Raw genomic sequence first — 24,566 nt, 5'->3', positions numbered from 1 at the left:
CCATGCTCCTATTGGAAACATCCTCTCTCACAACCAGAACTCTCACATACTGCTGGCGGGGTGCGAAAGGAACATGCAAGAGTGTTCTTAACACCACTATACATAATAGCTAAAAATGGAAACTACCCAAATGACCACTTATGGTATATTCTCACAATGGAATATGATACACTAATGAGGATGAATGAACTACACTTACGAGTGAATCATTAACAAAATATTAATTTTTTTAAAAAAAGAAACCAAATACAAAAGAATATGCATGTGCAATCCCATTCATATGAAGTTTAGAAACAGGAAAAAACTACCGATGGCTTTAAAAGTCCGGATAGTGGTTGCCCTTGGGGAAGGGGGGCTTGCTTATGGGGAACTGATGACACTCTGGTTTAACGTCATCATCCAGCTGTAACTTATGATTTCTGCGTATTTCTTATGTGTGTTATACATCAATAAAATAGGTTTTAAAGTGATGGGTTTAAGAGAGAAACCACAAATAATAAAATAAATGGACTCTACATTTGCCCTTCCCCTGAAACTAGTCTGGGTTACTAAGATGCGGTTGATTTCCAGTCACTGCACAGCAGTCTTCCGTTGCTGGCTTTATTTTGTTGTGTTACATAACTGGTACAGCACGCTCCTTCAGGACAGTGGAGCAGCCAAGTGGGTATGCTGCCCATATTCTCTCCCCCATTCCCTTTAGTGTGTTCTGGCCTGAAGTCCAGCTGCTCGACCTGCATTTCTTTACTTGAGAGCTTTTTCTGCCACTGGAGTCTGCTTTGCTGAATGCTGCTGCAGGCTGGAAGTGCCAGGGGAACAGGGCCCCAGGGAGCACCCTTAGATCATGACTGCAGGGAGCTGGCAAGTGCGTACCCAGCTCTAGCCTGGAGCAGGAGATAGCTCCGAAGCTCGTTGCTCCACATCCAAGGCTCATTGCTCCACATGGGACAGTTCCCAGCGGGGCTGTGCTCCTGCTCCCCACATGAGTAACTTGCTTCACAACTGACTCTTTATTGGCTTTCTCCTTCCCTGTCTCAATTCTTCACTGTTGTTCCTGGGATCATCTCCCAAATTAGCTCCTTGGCTTGAATCGTCACCTGAGATTCTGATGGGGGGGAACCAAAGTAAGGCAGACTAGACCTCTGTCTACATTGTTCACTGTTGCCGCCTCTTAGCAGGTACCAAGAAGTGTTTGTTGACTGACTCAAAAAGTGTGCACCGTTTTCTAACTCTCCACATCCTACCTTTCCTTCTTGCAAAAGCTGCCTGAGAGGCACCCGCGTGCCTCAGCGCTCCTCCTGCATGCAGACGATGCCCCTTTCTGCAGAGCAAAGTGGGTCACAAGTCTCACGTTGAGCCAGCATGATACAGAACTTCACATATTCCAAGCATTGGGTTCCTCCCTGGAGCCTAATTCCTAAATAAGGGAATTTTTCTCATACCACAAGCACGATGCTGTGTTGGTAGAGCCTCGGGATCCCATCATCCCATGAAAAAGGGAGCAGTCCCTTTAACCCTGATGTTGTCAATTGTTATTAAATGATATACTACCACGACGAGAATAATACCAACTCAAATGCGTGAGGCTCTTCATAGGTCATTCAGAAGCACTTTCCCACACATTTCTCAGTTAATTTTTATGGCAGTCCCAAGAGCCCACATTACAAATGCTAAAATTCAGGCTCAGAGATAAGATGTGACCTGCCCCAGGACACACAGCTAGCAGACGGTAGGGTTGGATCTGGATCTGGAGTCTCTGAGCCCCAAGTCTTTTTATGCAATAATAGGCATCAGGTCCAGATGGCCTTTGAAACTTACATGAGGCTGTCAGACTTGTGGCAGATGTGAACAGACATTGTCACTCTTATTATTGGTCAGCCTTCCACTCCTTGAGGCAGGATGATCAGGGATTATCAATGCTCTCATTTTTCCAGTGTGAACACTGAGGCCTGAAGAGGGTAAGTGTCACCCCTGGTGGCTCATGCTGATTTAGTGGTGGAGCTGGGATGCAAACTCAAGATCTTGGAGTCCTGCCATCTCCTCTGGAGACGTGACAGTGACCCCTCTTCTCCTTCTCCCCTGAGGCCTCACCAGCCCCTGCCATTCTTGTCAGACACATGTCATGCTATGGGTCAGATGTGTCCCCCACAAGTTCATGTATTAGAAACTTAATCCCCATCATAACAGTGTTAAGAGGGTGGGAAACTCAATGATGGTATTTGAAAGGTGAGGCACTGAAGAGATAATTGGATCATGAGGACTGCACTCTCAAGAATGGATTAATCCATAGACAGTTTAATGCGTGGTCCTGGGTGTGGTTCTGATGGCTTTATAAGGAAAGTAAGTGAGCAGGTCAGCTCTCTTGCTCAGCTTATTCTTGCCATGTGACACCCGGGTTGCCACAGCACCCTGTAAAGAGTTCCCGTACAGAAGAAGGCCCTCACCAGATGTGTTCTCTTGATTTTGGATTTCACAGTCTCTGAAACTGTAAGAAATAAATTCTCTTTATTTGTAAATCCCCTAGTTTCAGGTAGTCTGTTATAAGTAACAGAAATGGGCTAATACATGTCAGTTGCTCAGAAAATACCTTAACAAAACTCTAAAGACCAGCCACCCATCCTCTGAGCTCCCTGACTGTGAAGCTCTCCATGGTCCAGCTTGTCCCCCCAACCCTTCCCCTCCGTGTGAGCTTGCCAGATGATGTGGGTGGTGACAAGAGCCTGGAAGGCTGCTCCCTATTGTTTCATCCTGTCCCAGGGGCTATGTGGAATCTCCTGACTGTGCCTGAGATTCACTCTGTGACTGCTGCCAGGACCACACCGGAGATCACAGAACCGTGGAGTCCCTGTGCTGCCAGGACACGAGCCCTTCACCCCAGATGTGGGAATGTCCTCAGGCTTGGGAAAGGATAAAGGCAGGGATGGGGCCAGAGAATAGGAATGGGGGGAGGACAAGGTGGACTGGGAAGAATAGACATTTCCTAAATCCCTCCACTTTTAAGCCAGTGCTCTCCAGAGTCTGGGAAAGGGAGTGTAGAGGAAATAAAAGGAAGGCGTGCTTCCCACTATGGACGGGCCCACCGGGGCCTGGGTCCCAGCCACGGCACGTTCTGCTCCCTCTGCCTGGACTACTCATTCCCCTGACAGACACACAGCTAAGTCCCATGTGGTCAGAAATTCATTCAGTGCCCTGCTTGAATATCACCTCCTCAGAGAAGCCCTCCTGGCTGCCATATCTCAAATAGCACAGCCTGGTCTCATTCTATTCCCTTAACCTGATACTGCTTCAGGCATTATCTAGCTCCTTGTGTAGGTGCTTGGTGGCTGTCTCCCCACTGGAATGTGATCCCAGTGAGGACAGGGACTGCCATATTCACTGCTACAAGAATAGCCAGACTTTATTGAGCACATGCTATGTGTCAGGTACCGTTCAAAGCACTTTATGTGATTAACTCATTTAATCCTCCCAAACCCAGTGACCAAGTACTATGATATCACCATAATAAAAGTACAGAAATTGAGACGCAGAGAGTTTGGTGACTTGCCCAAGGTCACACTACTTTATGTCAGAGCCAGGATGTGAACCAAGGCAGTTTGGCTCCCAATTCTAAAGCCCCAAGTCTTCTTGCTGTGTGCGTCCACAACACCCGCACCCCATACTACTTATCATTCTATCCCAGCAGATAGAACAGTGCCTCACATATACTGAGTGCTCAAAAACACTATTGGAGGGCCGGCCCGGTGGCACACTGGAGAGTGCGCCACTTGGGAGCGCGGCGGCGCTCCCGCTGAGGGTTCGGATCCCATGTGGAGACCGGTTCCCGCTCACTGGCTGAGCGCGTTGCGGGCGCGACACTGAGGGTTGCGATCCCGTTACCGGTCAGTAAAAAAAGACAAAAAGGAAAAAAAAAAACCACTATTGAATTATTAAAGAAAAGAAAAAATATGAATGAATGAATGATCGAATGACTATAAGCTGAGAACATAAGCAGGTTCAAGGAGGAGCAAAGTTAATCATCAGAAGGTGAATCTACAGCAGGTTATTTGGGAGGGTTGGGGTATGAGAGACCTGTGCTCAACTATGAAGATAATGACAGGCCTGGAAGACCATTGTCTCACAAAATCACGTTTTGGAGACCCCATCACCAAAGCCAGGATTCTGGAGCAGCTAGAGAAGTTGGGCCCTCACAGCATCCAAGAATTTGCCCCTCCGATGAGTCCAGGCAGCTCACAAACATGGCTAAGCCCATACTCTGTCAAGCTACGGATGGCGAACTTTCTCATACCTTTCCTCCCATAGTCCCTGGGACAACCCTAGGAAGGTAGCAGCTGTGCATCGAGTCAACAGCCACGTATTCAGCGACTGCTTTGTGCAGTGCACACACTGTCAGATTAAATACAGGTGCTCCCCTCAAGGAGCATGCAGCAAACTGTCAACAAGCTATCAGTCATTAAATGCAGGGCAGAATGTGCTAAGAGCAAGGCTATGAAGGCAACCTAAGCAGCCTGGGCAAAGGGCGGATGTAAGTAAGGCTTTCCTGGAAATATGACACCCAGGGACATAAAGTTCAGTGAGGCTGGGTTATGTGTCCAGCATCACCCAGCTTGTAAGGGATGGAATGAGGCATTATCCTCAAGTCTGACCTAGAAAGGGTGTTTTCTCCTCCACCTGGCCCTTGGGGAGGTCCTCTGAAGTCCCTGTGTCACGTGTAAAGCCAGGAGTCATGATGAGGAGGACAACAATTCCTAGAAAGCAAGTCAGTTTTTTAAGATATTTGAAACTGTATAGGTACTCAACTCAATCTAAATATGAAACAGAAAACAGTAAAGTCAGTAACTTTACCCACTCCTCTTGGTAACAGAGGAGGTGAGACATGTCCACCATCTGAGGAGCCATCTGGCCAGACAACATTGGGTCTGGACTCCACAGATCTATCCCACTACTAACCTCACAACGGCTTCTGAGGGTGCCCGGAACCCTTGGCACTGTTTACGTAGTTCCGCAGTGTGTGTAAATCAGTCCCCACCAGTTTATCTTTTTCCCCCTTCCTATTTCTCTGGATGCCCTCATAAAATTTTAAAAGTTTTGTATGTCCAACTGCACTTCTCAAAGCCCTAAAACTGGAGACTTGGTTCAGAGCTGCTGTTTCGTTGTGCTGGCCTCCAGGAGCCACAGAGTAGACCTGCATTCCGACGGCAGCTTCCATTCCTTCTGGATTACATGGTGCCTCCTGCAGCTGTTATCACCTCCTCGCCATTCATTCACATGGATTGATCCAGGGGTCGTTTTTCAGTCCTTATCTTCCTCAGCCTCTCAGCACACCCTCCTTGAAACACTTCCTTCACTCTCTTTCCAGAATGCCACCTCTCTGGGTTTTCCTCCCACCCCACTGGCCTCTCTTCTCAGTCTCTCTGCTGTTTCCTCCTCATCTCCCTGGCCTCCAAACTTTGGAGGGTCCCAGGGCTTGGTCCTCACCCCTCTTCTTTCTGCACTTCTCAATTCTAATCTCTGCACCAAGGTGGTCTACATTTGTATCTTCAGCCCAAATTCTCCCTTCTTATGAACTCTCAGGACTGGTATGTCTGACTGTGATACAGTCTCCACTTGGGTGGCAAATACACATCTCAGACTCAACAATCTTAAAACCCCCGTCACCACTCCCCAGCCCTGATTGTCACCCAGGCTTCTCCAACTCAGCACATGGCAGCTCCATTCTGCCAGTTGTTCAGGCCAAAAGTCTTAGAGTCATCCTTGAACGCTCCCTTTCTTTTATATCCTACATCCAATCAAACAGCAGCTTCTGTCATCTCTATGTTCTATTTTATTTTTGTGTATTTATTTATTTATTGACAGCTGGCCAGTACAGAGATCTGAACCTTTGATCTTATTGTTACCAACACCACACTCTAACCAACTGAGCCAACAGGCCAGCCCCTCTTCATTCTAAATATATGCAGCATTCCACTGCTTCTCACCACCTCTCCCTCTTGTACCCTAGCCCGAGCCACCATCACCAGTTCATGTGGTAAGCAGCCTGCCAACCGGTCTCCCTACTGTCACGCTTCCCCCACTCCTAGAATCTACACTTTGCAGGGCATCTGGAGCCATCCTTCTAAACATTAACTCTGATCAATTCATACTTCTTTCTTCAAAACCCTTCACTGGCTTCTGATTTTACTCCTAATAAAAGCTAAACCCTTACTGTAGCCTACAAGCCTCTGCATAATCTAACCCAGCCACCTCACCGACCTCACCTCCTACCACCGACCCCTCCCTCCACTCTTGCACACTGGTTCCTTGTTCTTCCTTGAACACACAAAGCATATTCCTGACTCTGTCCAGAACCCTGTCTACCCAGGCCTGTGTAGCATATTTCATCCAGGCCTGTGTTCAAATGTTACGTGCTCAGAGAAGCCCTTCCTACATTGCACACTGGTTCCTTGTTCTTCCTTGAACACACAAAGCATATTCCTGACTCTGTCCAGAACCCTGTCTACCCAGGCCTCTGTAGCATATTTCATCCAGGCCTGTGTTCAAATGTTACGTGCTCAGAGAAGCCCTTCCTACACATACAGTAGCCCCATTACTCTCTGTCACTGCACCCTGCTTTATTGCTCACAGCACCTTTTCCTATCTGGTATGTATTTGTGTGTTTATCATCTGTTCCCCCACTGAAACACCTCATTGCTACGTGACAAATGCCTAGCATGGTCCCTGACACACTTCTATAGCCTTGCTATGTGCACCAGGCACGATTCTAAACACTCTACTTGTATTAATAATTCATTTAATCCTCATAACAAGTCTGGGAAATAGGTGCTGTTATCCCCATTTTGCAATTGAAGACACCGAGGCAGAGGTGAAGCAACGGGCCTGAGGTCATACCGAGCCAGGATTGGGACTCAGCAGTGACTCATAACCACGAAATCCTGAGCCTCTCCATGGTGGCTGCTCCAAAAGTATCTGCTGGACGAATGGGTTCCAGCCACCAAGTGGCTGTTATGCCCCACCAGACTCCATACTGCACAAGAGGAGAATGGGCAGCAGCCCCTGGGCTGACGGCCACGTGAATGTCCCTCCTGTAATGAAGATGCACATAAGCGTCCTCCATAAGCTGTAGCCTTTTGGAATCGTTAGTTCTTCTCCAGGGCCTGTAGTGGGCCCCAATGAATATTCATTGCATAAATCCATGAATGTTAGGGACAGAGAAGGAAACGTTGCTTAGGGGATTCTTGAAGGCTCCTAGAGGAGGTCCCATTTAGGTGACCATCTGAGGAGGTGTTTGGTAGGCCAGAAGCTGGAGTGTCAAGCCAGTTGATTCTTTGGCCCACCTATCGGTGCTCAGCCGCCCATGGACCCTGGGCTCCCCAGCAGCAGGATTCTGAAGGAAGGCTCTGTCAGTGCCTGGTCACACTGCAGGACACTGATGCTCGGTGAGGGCCACGGCAACATCGGCATCTCCTGGGAGAGCAGGCTCCAGAGGGCCCAGTAACAGAAAGGAGGCTGGTGTGGCTTGATCACAGTGACTGCCTTTGTCACCTCTTCTGCCACCAGCCTATCACTGCTGCCACTCCTACTTTAACAACCACCTCTGTGACCACATTGGCCACTGCTGCTGCCCCTTCTGGGGCAATATTAGGCTTTGGTCACCCTCGCTGCTATTATATCCATCACAAGCACTGCTGCTGTTGCCAGCTTGACTTCTGATCTCGTGACCCAACTCTGCTACAATTACTTCTACCATTTTCAACCACAGCTACTGATATCACTAGTACTACCACTAATAGTTGTTATTATTAACAACTCACATATGTAGCATACTCCGCAGTTTACAAAGCAGAGTGACATCTGTGCTTGCTTTGATTGTCACAGCAGTTTGTTGAGGCAGACAGGGCATCTTGTACACATGAGAAACAGGAGACTCAGCCAGAGACATTGAGCAATTTAATGCCATTCAGGTAATAAAAACTCAGAGAACAAAGGGAGCTAATAATTTAATTTGTGGAGGCCTCCTCTAGATCAGACACATAATCTAACCCACATTAACAAATTTTAATCCATTTACTCCACACAGCAACCTTATGATGTGAATATTTTCCTTTTCAATGGGGAAGCTGAGACTCAGAGAGGGTCAAGGTCAAGCCTGAGGTTGCCAAGCTGGTCAGTGGCAGGGTACTGCCTGGCTCAAGAGCCCATGCCCCAGGGTTCAGGATCGAGGTATAAATGCCCTTGTCCAGGATTCTGGAGACCTGGACAATAATCCTCCCACTCAATCCTTGGTCACTGATTCTCAGCAGTCGTGGGTCTTTGCCCGAGTAGCTATACCTCTTTGGGTCTTATTTTGACCCTATCCTGATAACATCTGCCTTACCTCCTTCACACTTTATGATGGGGAGAATCAACACTGGACCAGGTCACCTGTAAGGTCCTGTTCCCCTCTGGCATCCTCAGATTCAGAGACCTGCCATTGGTGTGACATGGGCACCCACAAGCCACACACTGTGCTTGGCAATTCCACAGACTCTCTTTATTTTCCTGAAACCGTGAGAGGTGAGAATATTTTCTCTTCCAGTTGACAAATAAGGAAAACTGAGGCTTAGACATGAAGTTACCAAAGACAGACTCTGTCTTTTATTTCCCCAAAACACTGAGAGGTGAGAATATTCTCTTCCATTTGACAAAGAAGGAAAACTGAGGCTTAGACATGAAGTTACCAAGGATACTCTGCTCCTGTGGGCACGGCAGAGCTGGGGTCTAACCAGGATCCTGACTTCACACTCTGGGCAGCTGCCATGAGGCTCAGGAGTATCGTGTGTCTCGGAAGGATTTACCATCAGCCAGCCAGACAGTCATCCTTTAGCTGTTTACTGGGTTCTTTCTGTGTACCAGGTGCTTTGTTAGCACCACATCTTCAGGAGTGAAGGAGAGAGACAGTCTCTACCTTTGGAGAAGATACTGTCTGGTGGGAGAGACAGACATCATACCACTTACTCCAGAGAGTAGAATGATATCCAGGGTGATGAGTACAGCTGAGACGTTCAGGGGCTGGGGCATATGTACCACAGGGACCACACCTAGGGTGACACTAACTGTTGTGGCAAAGCCCACATATTTCAGTAGTTTCATGTGGATATTCCCAGTGGGCCAGGGAAAGTGCAGGGACCGGGAAGACAGGGGCTGTGTCCTGGGCAGAGACACCCAGCCAACATCTGTGGGAAGGGACGAAGATCACACTGGGGAGGGGTTTAGGGGCCAGGCCTGGAAGTGGCCTCATGTTCCATTGGCCAGAACCAGTCCCATGGCCTTGTCTCCCTGTAAGGGAGGCTGGAGAAAGACAGTTGAGTGTGCAACTGGGAAGAAGGGACTACGGGTTTGGTGAGCAGGTGGCAGTCATTGTCATACCGAGTTTGGAGGTGGTCAGGAGCAATCTCCCTAAAGGAGTGACATTTCAGAGGAGACGTGAAAGACTACGGGTTTGGTGAGCAGGTGGCAGTCATTGTCATATCGAGTTTGGAGGTGGTCAGGAGCAATCTCCCTAAAGGAGTGACATTTCAGAGGAGACGTGAAGAAGGGACACAAGGCAGGAACAGCAGGTGACTCATATTCTTTTGACTCAGCCTCTTTCCACGCAGCGCCCAGCCCCGTGTAGTGAGAAGAGGCTGAGCCCCCAGTTCCCTCCCAGGGTCCCTGGGGCACCGCACCTGCAGATGAGAACCCCGCCTCGGGGGCTCCCGGGGAAATCAGCCTGCTTCCTGTCAGCGCTGGGGAGCAGTGAAGAAAGTGTGTAAATCGTGGGGGCGGAAGGGGAGGGCGGGTAGGTTCAGACCCAAAGCCAGGTCTTCCCTCCTGGCACAAAGACCCCTGCTCTATTTTCCGCCTATCTGAAGGAATCCTGTGGGGCCCTCTCTGGAGAGAACCCAGATGATCCTCTCCAAGGGTTTTAATGCTTCTTTGCTGCTGGAAGCTGCCTTTCGGGCCAGTCAGACTAAAGATTTTAACCCAAGATTTAAAAGGACCAGAGATCAAAAGCAGATGCTCCTGGAAGACACTTTAGCCTTCTCAGCCGTCTGGGGACACGGCTACGGAGAAGACAATTCATCACAGAACCATGCAAGCCCCCGTTCAATAATAAACAGATGTACTATGGGGGAATGAAAGCAGTGGGTGTCAACCCCTTGATTCATTTGTCTCCTTCGCGAAGTCACCCTCATCCCAGGCTCCGGAGGGCAGGCGCGGCCACTTTGAAGCAGAGGCATCATGTCAGGGAAATGGAAACATTTCACGTTGTAAATCCTCAGGGTTGTCAGAGAAATCCTAATGAGAGAGGAAGCTGTCGGGGGTGGTGGGGAGTCCCCAGCACTGGTTTGGAGGGAGCTGGGGGAAGGAGACTGAAGGTGGTTCTGGGAGACAGGAACCTGCCCACCCCCCACCCTGCCACCCCGTTTTACACACTTTCCTCACCGCTCTCCAGCGCTGATAGGAAGCAGGCTGATTTCCCCGGGTGCCCCGTCTGCAGTAATACTGCTTGGCACTTGGGCCCTTGGCACAATCCACATGCTTTGCTCAGATCAAGGCTGTTTGTTGGCTTTATCATGTAATCAACCCCCACCCCCAGGGCTTTCACACTCTCTACTTATGGTGAAGAACCTGAAAATATTTTGACAAGTCAGAGATTTAAGTGTAATTACCTCCCAAGACAGGATGTCTCTTGTTTTCTACTTAGGGGAAACTAAGTCATGACTCCCAAGCCCCATCCCACTCAAAGCCATAAATAAGGCCATTAATCATACTAAGTATACCCCCCACAGACTAAGAGAGCTAGGAGAATGTCAAGGTTAAGATCAGGGGCTCTAGAGTCAATCAGTCCTGTGTATGGAATTTCAATTCTACTCTTAACAGCTGTGTGACCCTGGGCAAGCCACTTAACCTCTCTGAGCCTCAGTTTCCATGTTAGAGAATGGGAATAGTAGTCATAGGAACTACTACCTGCCCCTGATTGTTGGTAAGATTGGGTTAATATATGTAACGTGCTTGGCCTCTTCAGAAATGTTTCCTATTATTACTTCTCAATCTGCCTCCACGGTAGAGCCACACTCAAGGTGTAGACCATTAGCCCACTTTACATTTGAAGGAACTAAGGCTTAGAAAGGCTTTTTCAAGTTTTCACAGAGAGCTAGAACCCAGCCCTCCTGACACCTCGCTCAGTGCTTTCTCTGCCCTGCCCCACTCCCACTCCCACTCCCACGTTCTCAAAACTGTTTACCAGGTGTGATGACGATGTGGTAGGGAAGACTGGAGGCCAGAGGCAGAGGACAGGTGAGAAGCCTGTTAGAGATGAAGAGGCCCTGACAAGGCAGGGCCTCGAGAATGTACAGGAGAAAAAGAATTTGAACAACTGTTTAGAAGATAAAACCCCCACTAGACCATTTCTGGCTAATTCACCACTGTTTGTCCCCGACCCTTGGCACAGGGCCTGGCAAGTGAGTAAGCAGATAATACATTCTGTTGTTGTTACTGTTGAAAGAATGGAAGAATGAACAAGTGAATGAATGAATTAAAGGAGGCAGAGGGAGGACTTCTGGGTGACTTCCAGGTGGCTGACTTGGCATGTTCACTGAGATGGAGAGCACAGGGATAAGAGCAAAATTCAGGGAGTGATTTACAATAGAATCAGAATGACTTTTGAACTTCCTTTGTGTGCAAGGTCCAGAAGCTATAAATTCAATTCTGTCCAACCAAATTGACTATCACTAACACCAGCTAGGTGTCCAGCAATGAGAGGTAGAGAGGAGCAAGAAGCAAACCCTGCCTGCCCTAGGAGAGCCACAGTCCAGTGGAATGGCCTGCACTTCAGGGGCAAAGTTCATCCACAGTGCAGAACAGTGCATGGTGGCAGAGAGCACATGGAGCTTAGAGGAAAGGAGACCCCTGGCAGCTGGGTTGGTCACAGAGGGCTCCCTGGAGGAGGTGAGTTAGATGATGAATCAGGTTTGGGGCAGGATGGAAGCATCTTAGGGCAAAGGTTTGGCCCTGAGGATGGGTCCCGGTCATGAAGGAACTAGTTCGTATCCATCCTGGCATCTCATATCCAGTAAGGGACCCGGCATTGAGCAGACAACAGTGAGCTTCAAAGTCTCTTTATCTCAGTTTTTTTCTTCTTGTCCAGTAGCTACTAAACAAAGATTCTCTTTGGCCTTACACCTGAAGGTTGAAGGCATTCCAGACCCATAAATATTATTTTCAAAACCAACTGATGCATAAAACTAGACTTTGATTAAATATAACAACCAGCATTTGGTAATGGAGCATGAGACTGTCATTTATCAGTAAGAAATGTGGACATAATAATTCATTAAGCTCCTTTGAGCTCTAGCTCAGCTGAGCACTCAGGACAGAGGGGCCCTCGAGAGGTTATGTTTTGCTTTGGCCGTTCGCAGGCCTCCTTTCCAAACTGCTCCTGAAAACCATTAGCTCCCCAGGAGGCCCTGGTCTGCTGCCCTCCAAGTGTCCCGGCCACTGAGCCACTTGAAAGGCTTCCATTTATCACCATGAACTCCCTGCCTTCCTCCCTGGAGCCAGAGATTTGGCGGTAGGGCACATATAGAAGTTTCCCCTGCTTCACTGAATCACTGTCCCCTCCACCGTCAGAGGACCTGTGCATGGAGGGACTCCTCATGCATTCATTCAGTGGTGCTGGACAGTGGTAGAGCTGTCCCATGCTGTGATGCTGTGATAGACACTGGAGATACCACGGGAACAGAACAGACATTGTCCTTGACCTCAAGGAGTCCACCACCTAAAAGGGGGTCTGCAAGTAAACAGACAGTACACGGTGATACAAACTGGAAGAATGGAGGCACCAAGCAGGCACCCAGCCTGACCTGGGAGTCAAGGAGGGCTCCCTGGAGGAGGTGGGAGCTAAGTTGAGGCCCAAAGGATGTGTAGGAGTTGGTTAAGTGAGGAGGACAGAGAAGAGTGGTTTAGGTATAGGGAAGAGCACGTGCAAAGTTCTGAAGGTGAGAGAAAGCATGGTACCTTTGAAAGACTGAGATAATTTTTGTCCAAATGGGGCATAGAGTATGAAGGAAGAGGTGGTGAGAGTTGAGGCTGGAGAGATGAGCTGGGCCAGGCCTATGAAGTCCTTGAATATTATCTTCTGTGGTTTTGAGTGGCTGGGCACTCAGAGTGAGGGGAAATGCTGCTGTGATCAGGTTTGTGGCTAAGAGGATGACCCTGGCTGCCATGTGGAGAATGAACGGTAGGGACTGGGGCTGGACACCATTAGAAGAATTGGGCTGAACAGGATGCCTTTCACACTGTGCCTGTGGGGACCACAAGCAGGTGTGTGGATTGTGGGATGTTATTGTCAGGATAGCTAGGGCATGCTGCTAGAGTGAGCAACCCTAGAACAGCAAAGGTTTATTTTTCACCTATGCTACGTGAATGTCACAGATCAGCTGGGGACCTCAGAGTAGCCACTGTGCAGAACAAGAAGAAGGAAAGAGGACAGGTAAATTTCACACAGGTTCTTAAAGCTTCTGCCCAGGAGTGACAGGGTCCATTTCCATTCACATTTCATTGGCCAAGGCAAATCACATCGCCACTTCTGTTTTCAAAGAGGTATTGGAGGACCAGACTATTTGCAGGCAACCCTGACGCCTAGCCTGGTGAGGCTGGAGGCGCTGTGGATTTCCCGTTATGTAACCATCACATGTGTTGGTTCAGTGCTTTTAGAATTTATTTCTATGTACCTGGTCACATTTCATTCTACCACCAGCCCTGGGGGGTAGACATAGTCATCCCTTCCAAGCCACCAGGCTCGGCTTCCTGAAATCCCCAGAGAGAGAGAATTAATGGTGTGGGAACTTCAGAGCTTCTGGGAAAGTTGAGTGGGCGTGGACCTCTCAAATGTTCTGTGCATAGTTTTTACTTTCACTAAAATGAGCAATAAAAGAAACTTACTAGATACAGATTAAGCCAATGGCATTTACACATCTAAGTGATACATTGTGGAGACTGAGCAGTGGGCTGGCGTTTGCCAGCCCTCGGAGCATCTGCCTTCCTGTAGTAGGAACATGAAGATTGTAAATGTATTTTGCTTTGATGCAAAAGCTACATATGCCCTAGGGCAGTTGTTTATTCTTGGTCTGGTTAGCCTCCAGATGTTCTGATTGTGTGACAGCCACCAAAGGCTCTGGGCTCCTGGTCCCTCCAGAATCTCAGAGAAATAGCCCCAAGAGACAGCCACTCCACTAAGCTCCCGGATTCCTCCATCCCTGGGTCTCCTGCAGCTGTCTTTTCTCAGCCTTCCTTCTCCACTCTTTGCCTCCTGGTTATGTCCCTATCTTATTGCTGCCAATAGGTGTGGGTTTCAGTGGAATTAAAATTCTCAAGATGACTGAGAAATGAACATGAACATCAAGCCGAGAGTAGCAATATTTTGAGCTGGAGAACTGAGACAATGTTAAGAGCAAGGGCTCTGGGAGGGGCCAGACTTGAGATCACATCCTGACTTCGCTGCTTCACTGGGGGTGCGGCCTTGGACAACATACTTAATGTCTCTGAACCTTCATTTCCACAACTACGTCCTGGGGGCCTGGAGGCAGAGAGCTGGTAGGGATGTTGTGAGACCTGTCAGGCACTCAGCAGTGTGTCTTAAGAAGTGAAAGCGACCACAGTAATAATTATCATTCGTAAGTTTTTAAAGGAAAGCTCATCCTTGGAGAAAGATTGCTGTGGTCTTAGGTGATTTGCCCACGGTCCACGGTTGTACTGTTAGCACATGGTGCAGCAAGAACTGCCAGATATTCTGCCAATGAGCAGCTTCTCCAAGACTCCTCTCTCCCTGCAGTCCCTGACTGTCCTTCAGGACATGTACCTGTTTCCTTCCTGATATGCACCTTCTGCTCTGCCCTCTTCATGTGCCTCTTTCCTCACCCTTACTTTCATCATTCCTCAAAAGAACATTTTCCCCACAGAGTACCAACTTATGGCTATTTCCCAATGACCTGTTTGGAGATCTGTACGACCCCTGCTCCCCTTTATAACTGCATAGTGTTTCAGCAATCATGGCCCTGGAACACAGGCCTCAGGGGCTGTGGTGGGGCTGTCTGCTTCTGCTCATGTAAGTGTTCTCTGTTATATACAAGGTGACCATTGCACATGCACACACGCCCATGTGCATGGCAAAGTCATGATTGTCTGAACCAAACATCAGACCAAACCACATTTCAGAAGCTTCTTCACCCTGTGAGGAGGGTGGATCATCAGAGGGAGCTGAGAATAAAAAGTCCCCTTCCCTGAGATTCTTGCAGGGGTCCAGGCTAGAGCTGGTGAGGCCTGAGCCAGGGGAGATTCCACAAGGTGGAGAAGAGGGGATGAGGAGACAGACTCGAGGGTGGATCATCAGAGGGAGCTGAGAATAAAAAGTCCCCTTCCCTGAGATTCTTGCAGGGGTCCAGGCTAGAGCTTGTGAGGCCTGAGCCAGGGGAGATTCCACAAGGTGGAGAAGAGGGGATGAGGAGACAGACTCGGGAGCAGTTCCCGCGGGAGATGCAGTAGCAGAGTGGATGAGATCATCGTGGCAGGCACTCAGGCGCAAGTGAGATTACCACAGTGAAATCCCCACTCAAGTGGCTGCATGGGGGGCACAAGGCAAGACGTGCTTCTGTCTTCAGAGCCCTGCGTTTGCTGGTGTTTATGTAGGGAGTGGAAATAATTAAGTGCTGCAGGGCCTCCTCAGTTGCTGAACATAAACCCAGCCAGGCCCCCAGCAGTGCGGCCTGCCTGCCTGCCTGCCTGCTTCCTGCAAAGTGGGGCAACTGCTGGATTTCCGAACGCTTCTAAGGGCAGGAGGCGCACATGGCTCACGCAGCAGGGATTAGTATGGCAGCCACTTCTCCCCACCGGCAGCGTTGTTGCTGGAGCCAGATATGGCTCTGAGCCCTGCCTGACTCCCCATGGGTATGTGCAGATGCATGGGCACATACAGACAGAGACACACAGAAACAGACGCATTGACTCATGCAAAGAAATGTGGGCCACCAGGATGCACACAGTTATACACAGACATATGGACACATGGACACAAAGACAGATGCCACAAACACACATGGGCATGGGCACATGGGTGATTATGAGTACATAGTGAGACAGGGATAGCCTGGTCACGTACAATCAGATAAACCTGGCACATGTGTCATTCAGGACTCATGAGAACATGGTCCCCAAGGCACACAGTCACACACCTACAGACTCACTAGAACACCTGTGGACATGATGTCAGAATCAGAAAGTCTCAGTCTGTTCCTGAATCAACCTTTTGCTAGAAGTTTGACCTTGGGTTTGTTTCTTAACCTCTTTGTGCCTCAGTTTCCTCAACTGTAAAGTGGGATAACAATAGTACCAATCTCCTAATGTCATTATGAGGATAAAAATGAGAAAATGAGTATAAAGTTCTTAGCAGAGCTCCTGGTGCATACTAAGTATTTTACAAATGTTAGAAGAAATTATTCTTTCTTAACGTCCTTACCACTCATGGGCTTACAGGGAAATATAGGACACTCAAATTCAGACAGGCCACACACGGACCAACACAGAACACAGAGGGACAACATCTGCGTACACACAGGGGCTCACAGCAGCCTGCATAGACCTGCACCGTGTAGGCCTGCGCTCAAACACACTGCCTGCTCCGCCACCACCACCAACCCAAGTCGATCACAGACATATGGCCAAAGCATGCAGAGGTGAGGAAAACTGAAGGCATTCTTGGCCAAGGAGGCACATGCTGCGTGGCATGGCTTCTAGCCGCTAAAACACACAGGCTCTTCTGTGGCTCTCCAGGCCTCCAAGCAGAGATCCAACCTCCCGAGCCTGAATTCACAGACGTCTCGCTGTGCCCCGTCTTCCTCCCAGCCGACTCCTCCCCCACTGGATTGTCCTACACTGCTCCCAGGGGATCCTCAATAAACAGGACCCTTCTAGTTCTGAAAAATCGAGAAATAAAAGGAAATGGTGGCAAGTGGGGACCCAAGTATAATCTTCATTAATAAGAAAGTTGAGGTTGGCCTTCCTGGCTTACCATGAGAGGCAGAAAGACCTGCTAACTGGATCCCAGAATTGGGCAGACTTACCCACTGGGTCCCAGGTCCCAGGCAGTGCTGGAGGGGGAGGCCTCCCACACAGAGGGCCTGCCTGGGTAAGACTTAGTCGTGGAGGGCAGAGAACTTGTGCACATGCCGTGCTTCCACATCCCTTCCCATAGCACCTCCTCCTAAAAGCCCTCCTTGATGTCCAAAAACTAGCTGCTCTGTCCTCTGTCCTCCATATCCCCTATTCTGACCTTGTATCAGCATCCAATGTGGTGTAGCAATATAACCGCAAATGCAGTGGCTTAAAACAACACTGATTATCCTGTCCCGCAGTCTCTGTGTAATTATTGCTTTCCTATTCAAAAAATAAGAACCTTCATCCAAAAGGAATTTACTGATTGATTGGTGGATTAATTGATTAATCCATTCATTTCTTTATCGACGTCTTTAAAGAGCCTCCTCTGTCCTAGATGCTGAGGGTGGGAAAGTTACTCTGCACAAGGAATTGGCACGGATGACTGAAGTGGGAGGTGGGGAGCACAGGAGAGGAGTTCAGTCTGGAGCGGGGGAGGCTGCACGTGGTTCTCTATCCACATCTCAGTCACATCAGCAACAGCCCCACGCTCGCACCAACCTCCTGGCCTGTCGAGTGTCCCCATTCCCACTTCTGGCCCTTCTTGACCTCCCTGAGAAGAAGTTATAGATGGCATTTGAATTAGCTATCTCTTTTAAAACAATTTTTTGTTCTAGTTGTAAAATATAACTTTATTGTAGAAATACAAAAGTACAAATAATACAAAAATCATTCTGAAATAATTATTACCATTTCAATGTTTTGCTTTCTTATCTATTTTCAATGGGCATATAATATTTATATGTATGTGTATTTTTTTAATAAAATTGAGACCAGGTACATAATATTGAATATCTTTTTATCATAATGCTTGCTACATGCCACACTAATCTTCACTGGTCTGTGCATAACCTTATTTTATTTCTTTGTTTGCTTGTTTCTTTTATTTGTAAATATACTAAACAACTTCAAGCCTACCACTCGACCCAAGGAAGAAAATCTTAGTGGTAACTCACATCTGCCTGTGTGCTCCCTTCTCTCTGGCCCCTGCCTATCCAGAGATAACTTAATCCTAAATTTTGTATTTCTCATTCTTTTAGTTTTTTAAAACATAGCTGTATCATATATATTCTATAAATTGTTTGATTATGCCTTTATTTTTAACTTCATTAAGAAGAGAATGATGTCATGTGCAGACATCTAGGACTTGTTTCTTCATTCACAATCACGGAACTGAAAATCATTCCCCGAGGTTGCCTGTGTCGGCAGCTCGTCCAGTGCTCTGTGGGTCCACCACAGTATAATCCCCCATCTGTGCTCACTGCATTGTTTCATTATAACCTACTCACTGAAGACATTTTACTAATGTGTTAATAGCTGCATAATATTTTATTTATGGAAGACTATATCTTTTTTATTACTTCTCTATTTTTGACTTTTAGATTATCTATGATTTTATAAATCATAGGTGCTACCACAAGCATCCCTTCAGGCAATTTTTGCATGCCTCCAAAGTGTGTTTCTCTTAGAGTGAGTTCTGAGCTGTGGAACTGCTGTTCCAGAGGTATCATTTTTAAGGTTTTTGAGAGGGATAGCAAAATACCCTCCAGGAAGTTTCCACTGATCTCTGTTTTAAAAACACCTACCAATACAGGGTGTACCATCATTTATAAAAGGAAGAAGGGAGAGAGAAAAGAAAGGAAGGAGTCAGGGAGGGAAGAAGGGAAGGATACAAATGTATCTGTCTCTTTTGAAAGGCCCAAAACCTTTGTCGCTTGAGTCTGGACATATTCTCAGAGCAGAGCATTGGCCCAGAGACCACCTACCCCTGCCCGGCTGCTCTGCCCTCTCTGTTTCAGCCACACTGGCCTCCTGTGAGCTCTTTAAACACACCCAGCTGCCTTCCAGGAGCCTTCACATGCTGTTTCCTCTGCATGAAACACTCTCCCACCCACCCCCACTCCCCAATACCACAATATAAGCTGAGTTCTTCTGGTCCTTTGGGCCTTTGCTTATATTTCACCATCTCAAAAATCCCTTTTCAGATGTCTCTGTCTAATTCAGTGCCTCCTGCCTGTTTCCAGCGTTACTCTCCATCCTCTTTGACCCCTTCATGACACACAATTTGTCGTATATATTTTTTATGCTTAAGCTTAAAGTGACGGGGACATGTGTGACTTACTGCTAGGTCTGCAGTGTCTTGCAGAGTGCCTGGCACTCAGAAAGAACTCAACAAACACTTGTTATTGAAGGAAATAATGAATGAACAAAGGAATGAATGAATGACCTAGCACGTAGCCCAGTGCTGGCACACAGTTAGTGCTTAGTAGGTGCACATTTAATGAGTAAGTGGAGAAATGAATGAGTGCCACTACTTTCGGCACTCTCTGGGTGGGGGACAACACTTACTGACCCTCAAGACCTTCCCAGCCGTGCCGGATGCATGGGACAGTGGTGGGCCAACGGTGTTTCTGGCATGTTTGCAGTTGGGCTTCTGAGGAACAGGGCTGTGGCTTCCTTCTACACGAACCTGTGGCTTCCCTCTGAATCCTGGGGTGCAGAGATTTTCTAGCCCCTCCGCATCATACACACACACCCCGCTTCCATGCACATAGCCCATCTCCCAAGTAGAAGCCCCCTGACCCTTAGGTTTAATGATTAAGTGCTCCAGAGATGGGACCAGCTGGCTAAGCAAGAGTCTGTACTCTTGACAAGGAGTCAGTGACATTTACGGCTCCAAGGTAGCCAGGGCTTGGACGTCCCCCGTCTTGCATCTCTGCTTTGTTCTCTCATAAGCACAGCAACAATGACATCACGATTGTTCTGTAAGGGTTTACATGGCTCTTTCCCATGAGTCATTTTTAAAAATTTTTTCCAGCAGCCCTATGATCTCAGAGTTATTCTCCTCACTTAAGTTGACAGAACTGAGGCTTAGGGCAACTTGCTTGCTCAAGGTTGCACAGCTACTCAGTGAGAAACCAGGCTCGCATGACTCCAGACTCTTCATTTCGTTACTGTTGCTGTAGGAGCAAGTGAAGGGACCCCTATTGGACCAGAGGGTTTCCCCTGAGTCTAGGTTCTCAGTTGTGAAAAAGCATACCCACGTGTCTTGGATTTGTTTGTGGCATTCTTCTTTCCTATGTTCGTTTTGTAAATGTTTTGAGTGTCAATGAAGTACGAAGCACTGTGGAACTTAGTGGGAAATGCAAATACGAATAGATGTAAGTGTACAGAGAGCCCAGGGCTGTGACTGGTTCAGGACTCAGCTGGGGGCCAGGATCAGAGCGCCCAGGGGACTTGGGACAGTGAGGAAGTGCAGTGACCTCCCCACGAACAGGATGCATCATTTTGTCCTTAGCTGAAGAGAAAGTGTGTTGGCATCTAGGACCTTTGAGCTTTATGGGCAGCATATCCAGAGCTGCGTACGCGTGCGTGCGTGCGTGAGTGCGTGTGTGCATGAGAGAGAGGGAGAGCGTGCACCTCCAGCCCCATCATAGTAGGAAGTCTTAGGCTTCCAGTGTACTCAGGAAGAAGTCTCCATGGAGTGCTAACATGCTTTTAACAGCTTGGAACAGAGACTGTTTCCCATCTGGGAAGGGCTGGTCTCCTTTTAACACCTAAGGCTGAGCCTGCCCTAGAGACACATTCTGAACCTCTCTGTCTGAACCCATGTGCCCTGCAGCACTGATCTTGTCTCAGTGATCAGAGCCCAGGGTGGAAGCAGTGAATCCATCACCAAAAAGCCACAGGACCTGGAAGTCACTAGGAGCAGATGCATGGGGAGACACTGGGTGAAGGAGCTCCTGGTTCAGAAGACGTGAGTGACGAGACAAGAAGAACCCGCTTCTCTTTTCTGGCCTCAGTCTTCTCATCTCTCAGAGGGCAAGAAGGAGAATTGAATTACTTCATCTCTAAGGTCCCTTCCAGCTCAGGCTTTATTTACTCCCTGTCTCACCCAACTGAGGATCGAGGAGAGTGTAAATGTCGCAGTTGTCTCCCACTGTTCCTTGATGTTTATATCCACTCTCTTTTTTTTCTGCAAAAGACCCTTTGAGCTATGTTTATGGTATGGGGTGATGAAGGGTAAAGGACGAAACTTTCATTCCCATTTGTGGTTGCAAAAACCGAGGTGGGTTCTGCGCTAACCCTCGCGTCTCCTTCAACAGCCACGGGACTTGGTGCTGGGCTCCTGACAACCGCTGCCCTCTGCACACTGCCCGACTTCCTTCGTCCCAGCATGAACTATCCAGAAGGCTGGCACCCACCGAGAGAACTGGTGGTTTTGTCTCAATCCAGCCAAGCATTAAGCCTGTGAGGGTTCTCATTCAAGTGCACACACGGGACTTGGTGCTGGGCTCCTGACAACCGCTGCCCTCTGCACACTGCCCGACTTCCTTGGTCCCAGCATGAACTATCCAGAAGGCTGGCATCCACCGAGAGAATTGGTGGTTTTGTCTCAATCCAGCCAAGCATTAAGCCTGTGAGGGTTCTCATTCAAGTGCACACCGATTTGCAAAATGGCCATGAGGCCCAGGCTTCTGCCAGGGCTGCAGTCCCACATGAGAAAAGTCAAACCAGGTCCAACCAGGTCCTTCGATTGTCACCAGCCACCCTTGCAATGTCCTTTCCTCGAAAGGTCAGCTCAGTTACCCCTCCATGCCTCTGGCTCTGCTGTTCCCTCTCCTAGGACTCTCTTCCACCTCTTGTCTGTTGGTGAGCTTTTATTGTCTTTAAAGCCCAGTTCAAAAGTCCATTTCCTCTGACCTTCTTTGGCCGAATGAGTTGCCAAGTTGCTCACTCATTAGCCCACTTTGCCCACCAGGAGTCCACGCCCCACCCCCAGCCGAGCATTAGACAAGGGGTCTCTTTACAGGTTTCCTGTTTGCAAGTGTGCTGTCTATCCTGGCCTCTGTCAGGCAGGCAGCCTTGCTTCCCTAAGACAAGGTCACAGCCTGGCCAGGGTCTGCTCTGAGGCATGGGACAGCAAGTTCTTCAATCACATTTTCTTCCCTAGCATCTGCGTCCTCTCTTAGCCCTTACCTTAGTTCTTACCTTAGCCTCTCCTAGTTCTTACATAGAAATCCATTGTTTTATCTTAGAGAAAAAAGCAAGGATCTAATTCACTTAGTGTCAGAATGGCTCCCAAGCCCATGGCCAGTGTTCAGCCCTTTGCAATAATTAACTAGTGCAGGATCTGAACTAGTAAAATAATGTTCTGGGCAGTGTTCTAGTCTTCAGGGCCTGATCCATAGTAGATGCTAGGGTGTGGGCCTATCTCAAGTTTTACAGGGCCACTGAGGCCATACATTTCTTGCTATGTGTTCAGACCTTCACTAGGAGTGGAAAATCAGTTGCATGGTCTAGACAGGAAAATCTGGTGGTGTAGACACATCTGGAAGATGGTGCATGTTATGAGGCATTACCAACACCCGCTTCCCTCATTGTCCTGGCCCTGTGGGCTTCTCTCGGTAGCACAGTCCCTCTCCCCAGCCACATGCTGTCTGCACCCCTGCTCTTTTTGTTGTAAAGAGTGTGTATTTGGAGCTCTTTAGACAGAGAGCCAGAAATGGATGTATCCACCCAATAAAGCTGGTGAAGAGTGGCACATAAAGACTACGCCTGGCACCCACATTGTCTTCGTGCTGCTGGGGTGTGCCACACACCAACCTCGTCCCTGTCCCAGGCTCTAAGCATGGGAGGTGCTGTGGTCTGAATGTTTGTGTCCTTTGTGCTCCCCCCACACCTCAAAATTCCAATGTTGAAATCCTATCTTCCAAGATGATGGCATTAGGAGGTGGGGACTTTGGGAGGTGACTGGGTCATGAGAGCTCTGCCTTCATGAATGAGATTAGTGCCCTGATAAAAGAGGCCCTGGAGAGCTTGCTAGCCCCTTCCACCATGTGAGGACACAGCTAGCAGGTGCCATGTATGGACCAGGAAGAGCCCTCACCAGACATCGAATGTGCCAGTGCTTTGATCTAGACTTCCAGCATCCAGAACTGTGAGAAATAAGTTTCTGTTGTCTATAAATTACCCAGTCTATGGTATTTTGTTATAACAGCCTGAAGGGACTAAGATAGGAGGCATCAATGTCTGGCAGGCATGGGATCCCTGAGGGCCCCCACGGGTGGCAGCCTCTCCCAGATTGGACATGCAAACTCCCCACTCTTCACACCCCTCCTGGGCCTTCCCTCCACCAGTCTGTAGTTTTCTCAGTGGTTCTCTAACCCCTGAGGGATCCAGATTCTCCCCAAGCCTCACCTTTTCCTTTAAGATAAGGTAAATGACTTATAAGGATCAGTTCATATGGGACTGCTTCTGGGAAGCCTTCCTGGGCCCTTCAAAACCCACTAAAACACCTACACTCTCTGTTGACCTTTGATAGCTCTGTTGCCCCTTGAACAGGTTGTCTTACCTTAGAGATCCTCAATTCCTTCTTGTATAAAATGGCTTTATGTGCTGCCCACCTTGTGGAGTCATCGGGAAGCCAGTGGAATGGAGAGTGCAAATGGCTGCAGTATTGCAAGACAAGTGCTGGGGGGCGGGGCGGCGGGGCATCCACACAGTCAGGGGACCTACTGCAGGCGCTTTCAGGACTCCCCGTGGTGCATGCAAGGACAGCACACAAAGCAAGTGGGTCCTCCCCAAGAGCAGTCAGCAGGGAGGGCCCTGGGAAAGGTGAGCTGGGGTAGTGGGTAGGGCTGCTCAGCTCGTGGGAATGACAGCTGTGGGCTGGCTCTTATCTTTTCACCCCATTTGATGCTCAGCTTTTTATAGCAAACAATGAGAGCTAATGCTTATGTGGATGGCACTGTGTGCCAGGCTCTGTCCTAAGCTCTTTAAAATATATTAGCATGTTTAACCTCATAAAAACCCCATAAGGTAGGCAGTGATATCCCTGATTTGCAGATGAAGAAACGGAGGCACAGAGAGGTCACCAGCTGGTGAGTGGATCTGGGCGGTCCGGCTGCTGAGTCGCATGTGAACAGCGAGTCTGTATGGCTTTATCAAGAATGCTCCTAGCAGATGCGGCAGTCCTCTGACTGTCCCTTTGCTATCCCCTGGCCTTACCCCTCCCTCATCCCTTCTCTCGCCCCTTCCACACTGACACCCGGCTGCTTGGCTGCCTTCCCAAGCGCTCACGGGGACTTGAAACAAGAGCAGTGACCAAATGCAGAACCTGCTGGATCAGGACCATTGGGTTCCAGCTCTGTTGATGGCTCTGCCTGTCTTGGGGCCTTGGGCGTGGCATTTATCTGTTAATCTATCCATACATTCCCGCATCCATTTATTCTTTTCACATCTGTCTGGGGCGGCAGCTGGTGCGGTCTATGAGGCCAAGGGACACAGCAGCCAGGTCAAGGCCATCTGAAACCACAACAGCCTGACCCGCCAGCCTGAGC

The sequence above is a fragment of the Galeopterus variegatus genome, unplaced genomic scaffold (genome assembly GCF_000696425.1).
Source record: "Galeopterus variegatus unplaced genomic scaffold, G_variegatus-3.0.2 Scaffold387, whole genome shotgun sequence".
Taxonomy (NCBI): Eukaryota; Metazoa; Chordata; class Mammalia; order Dermoptera; family Cynocephalidae; genus Galeopterus; species Galeopterus variegatus.
This window is presented reverse-complemented; position numbering follows the sequence as displayed.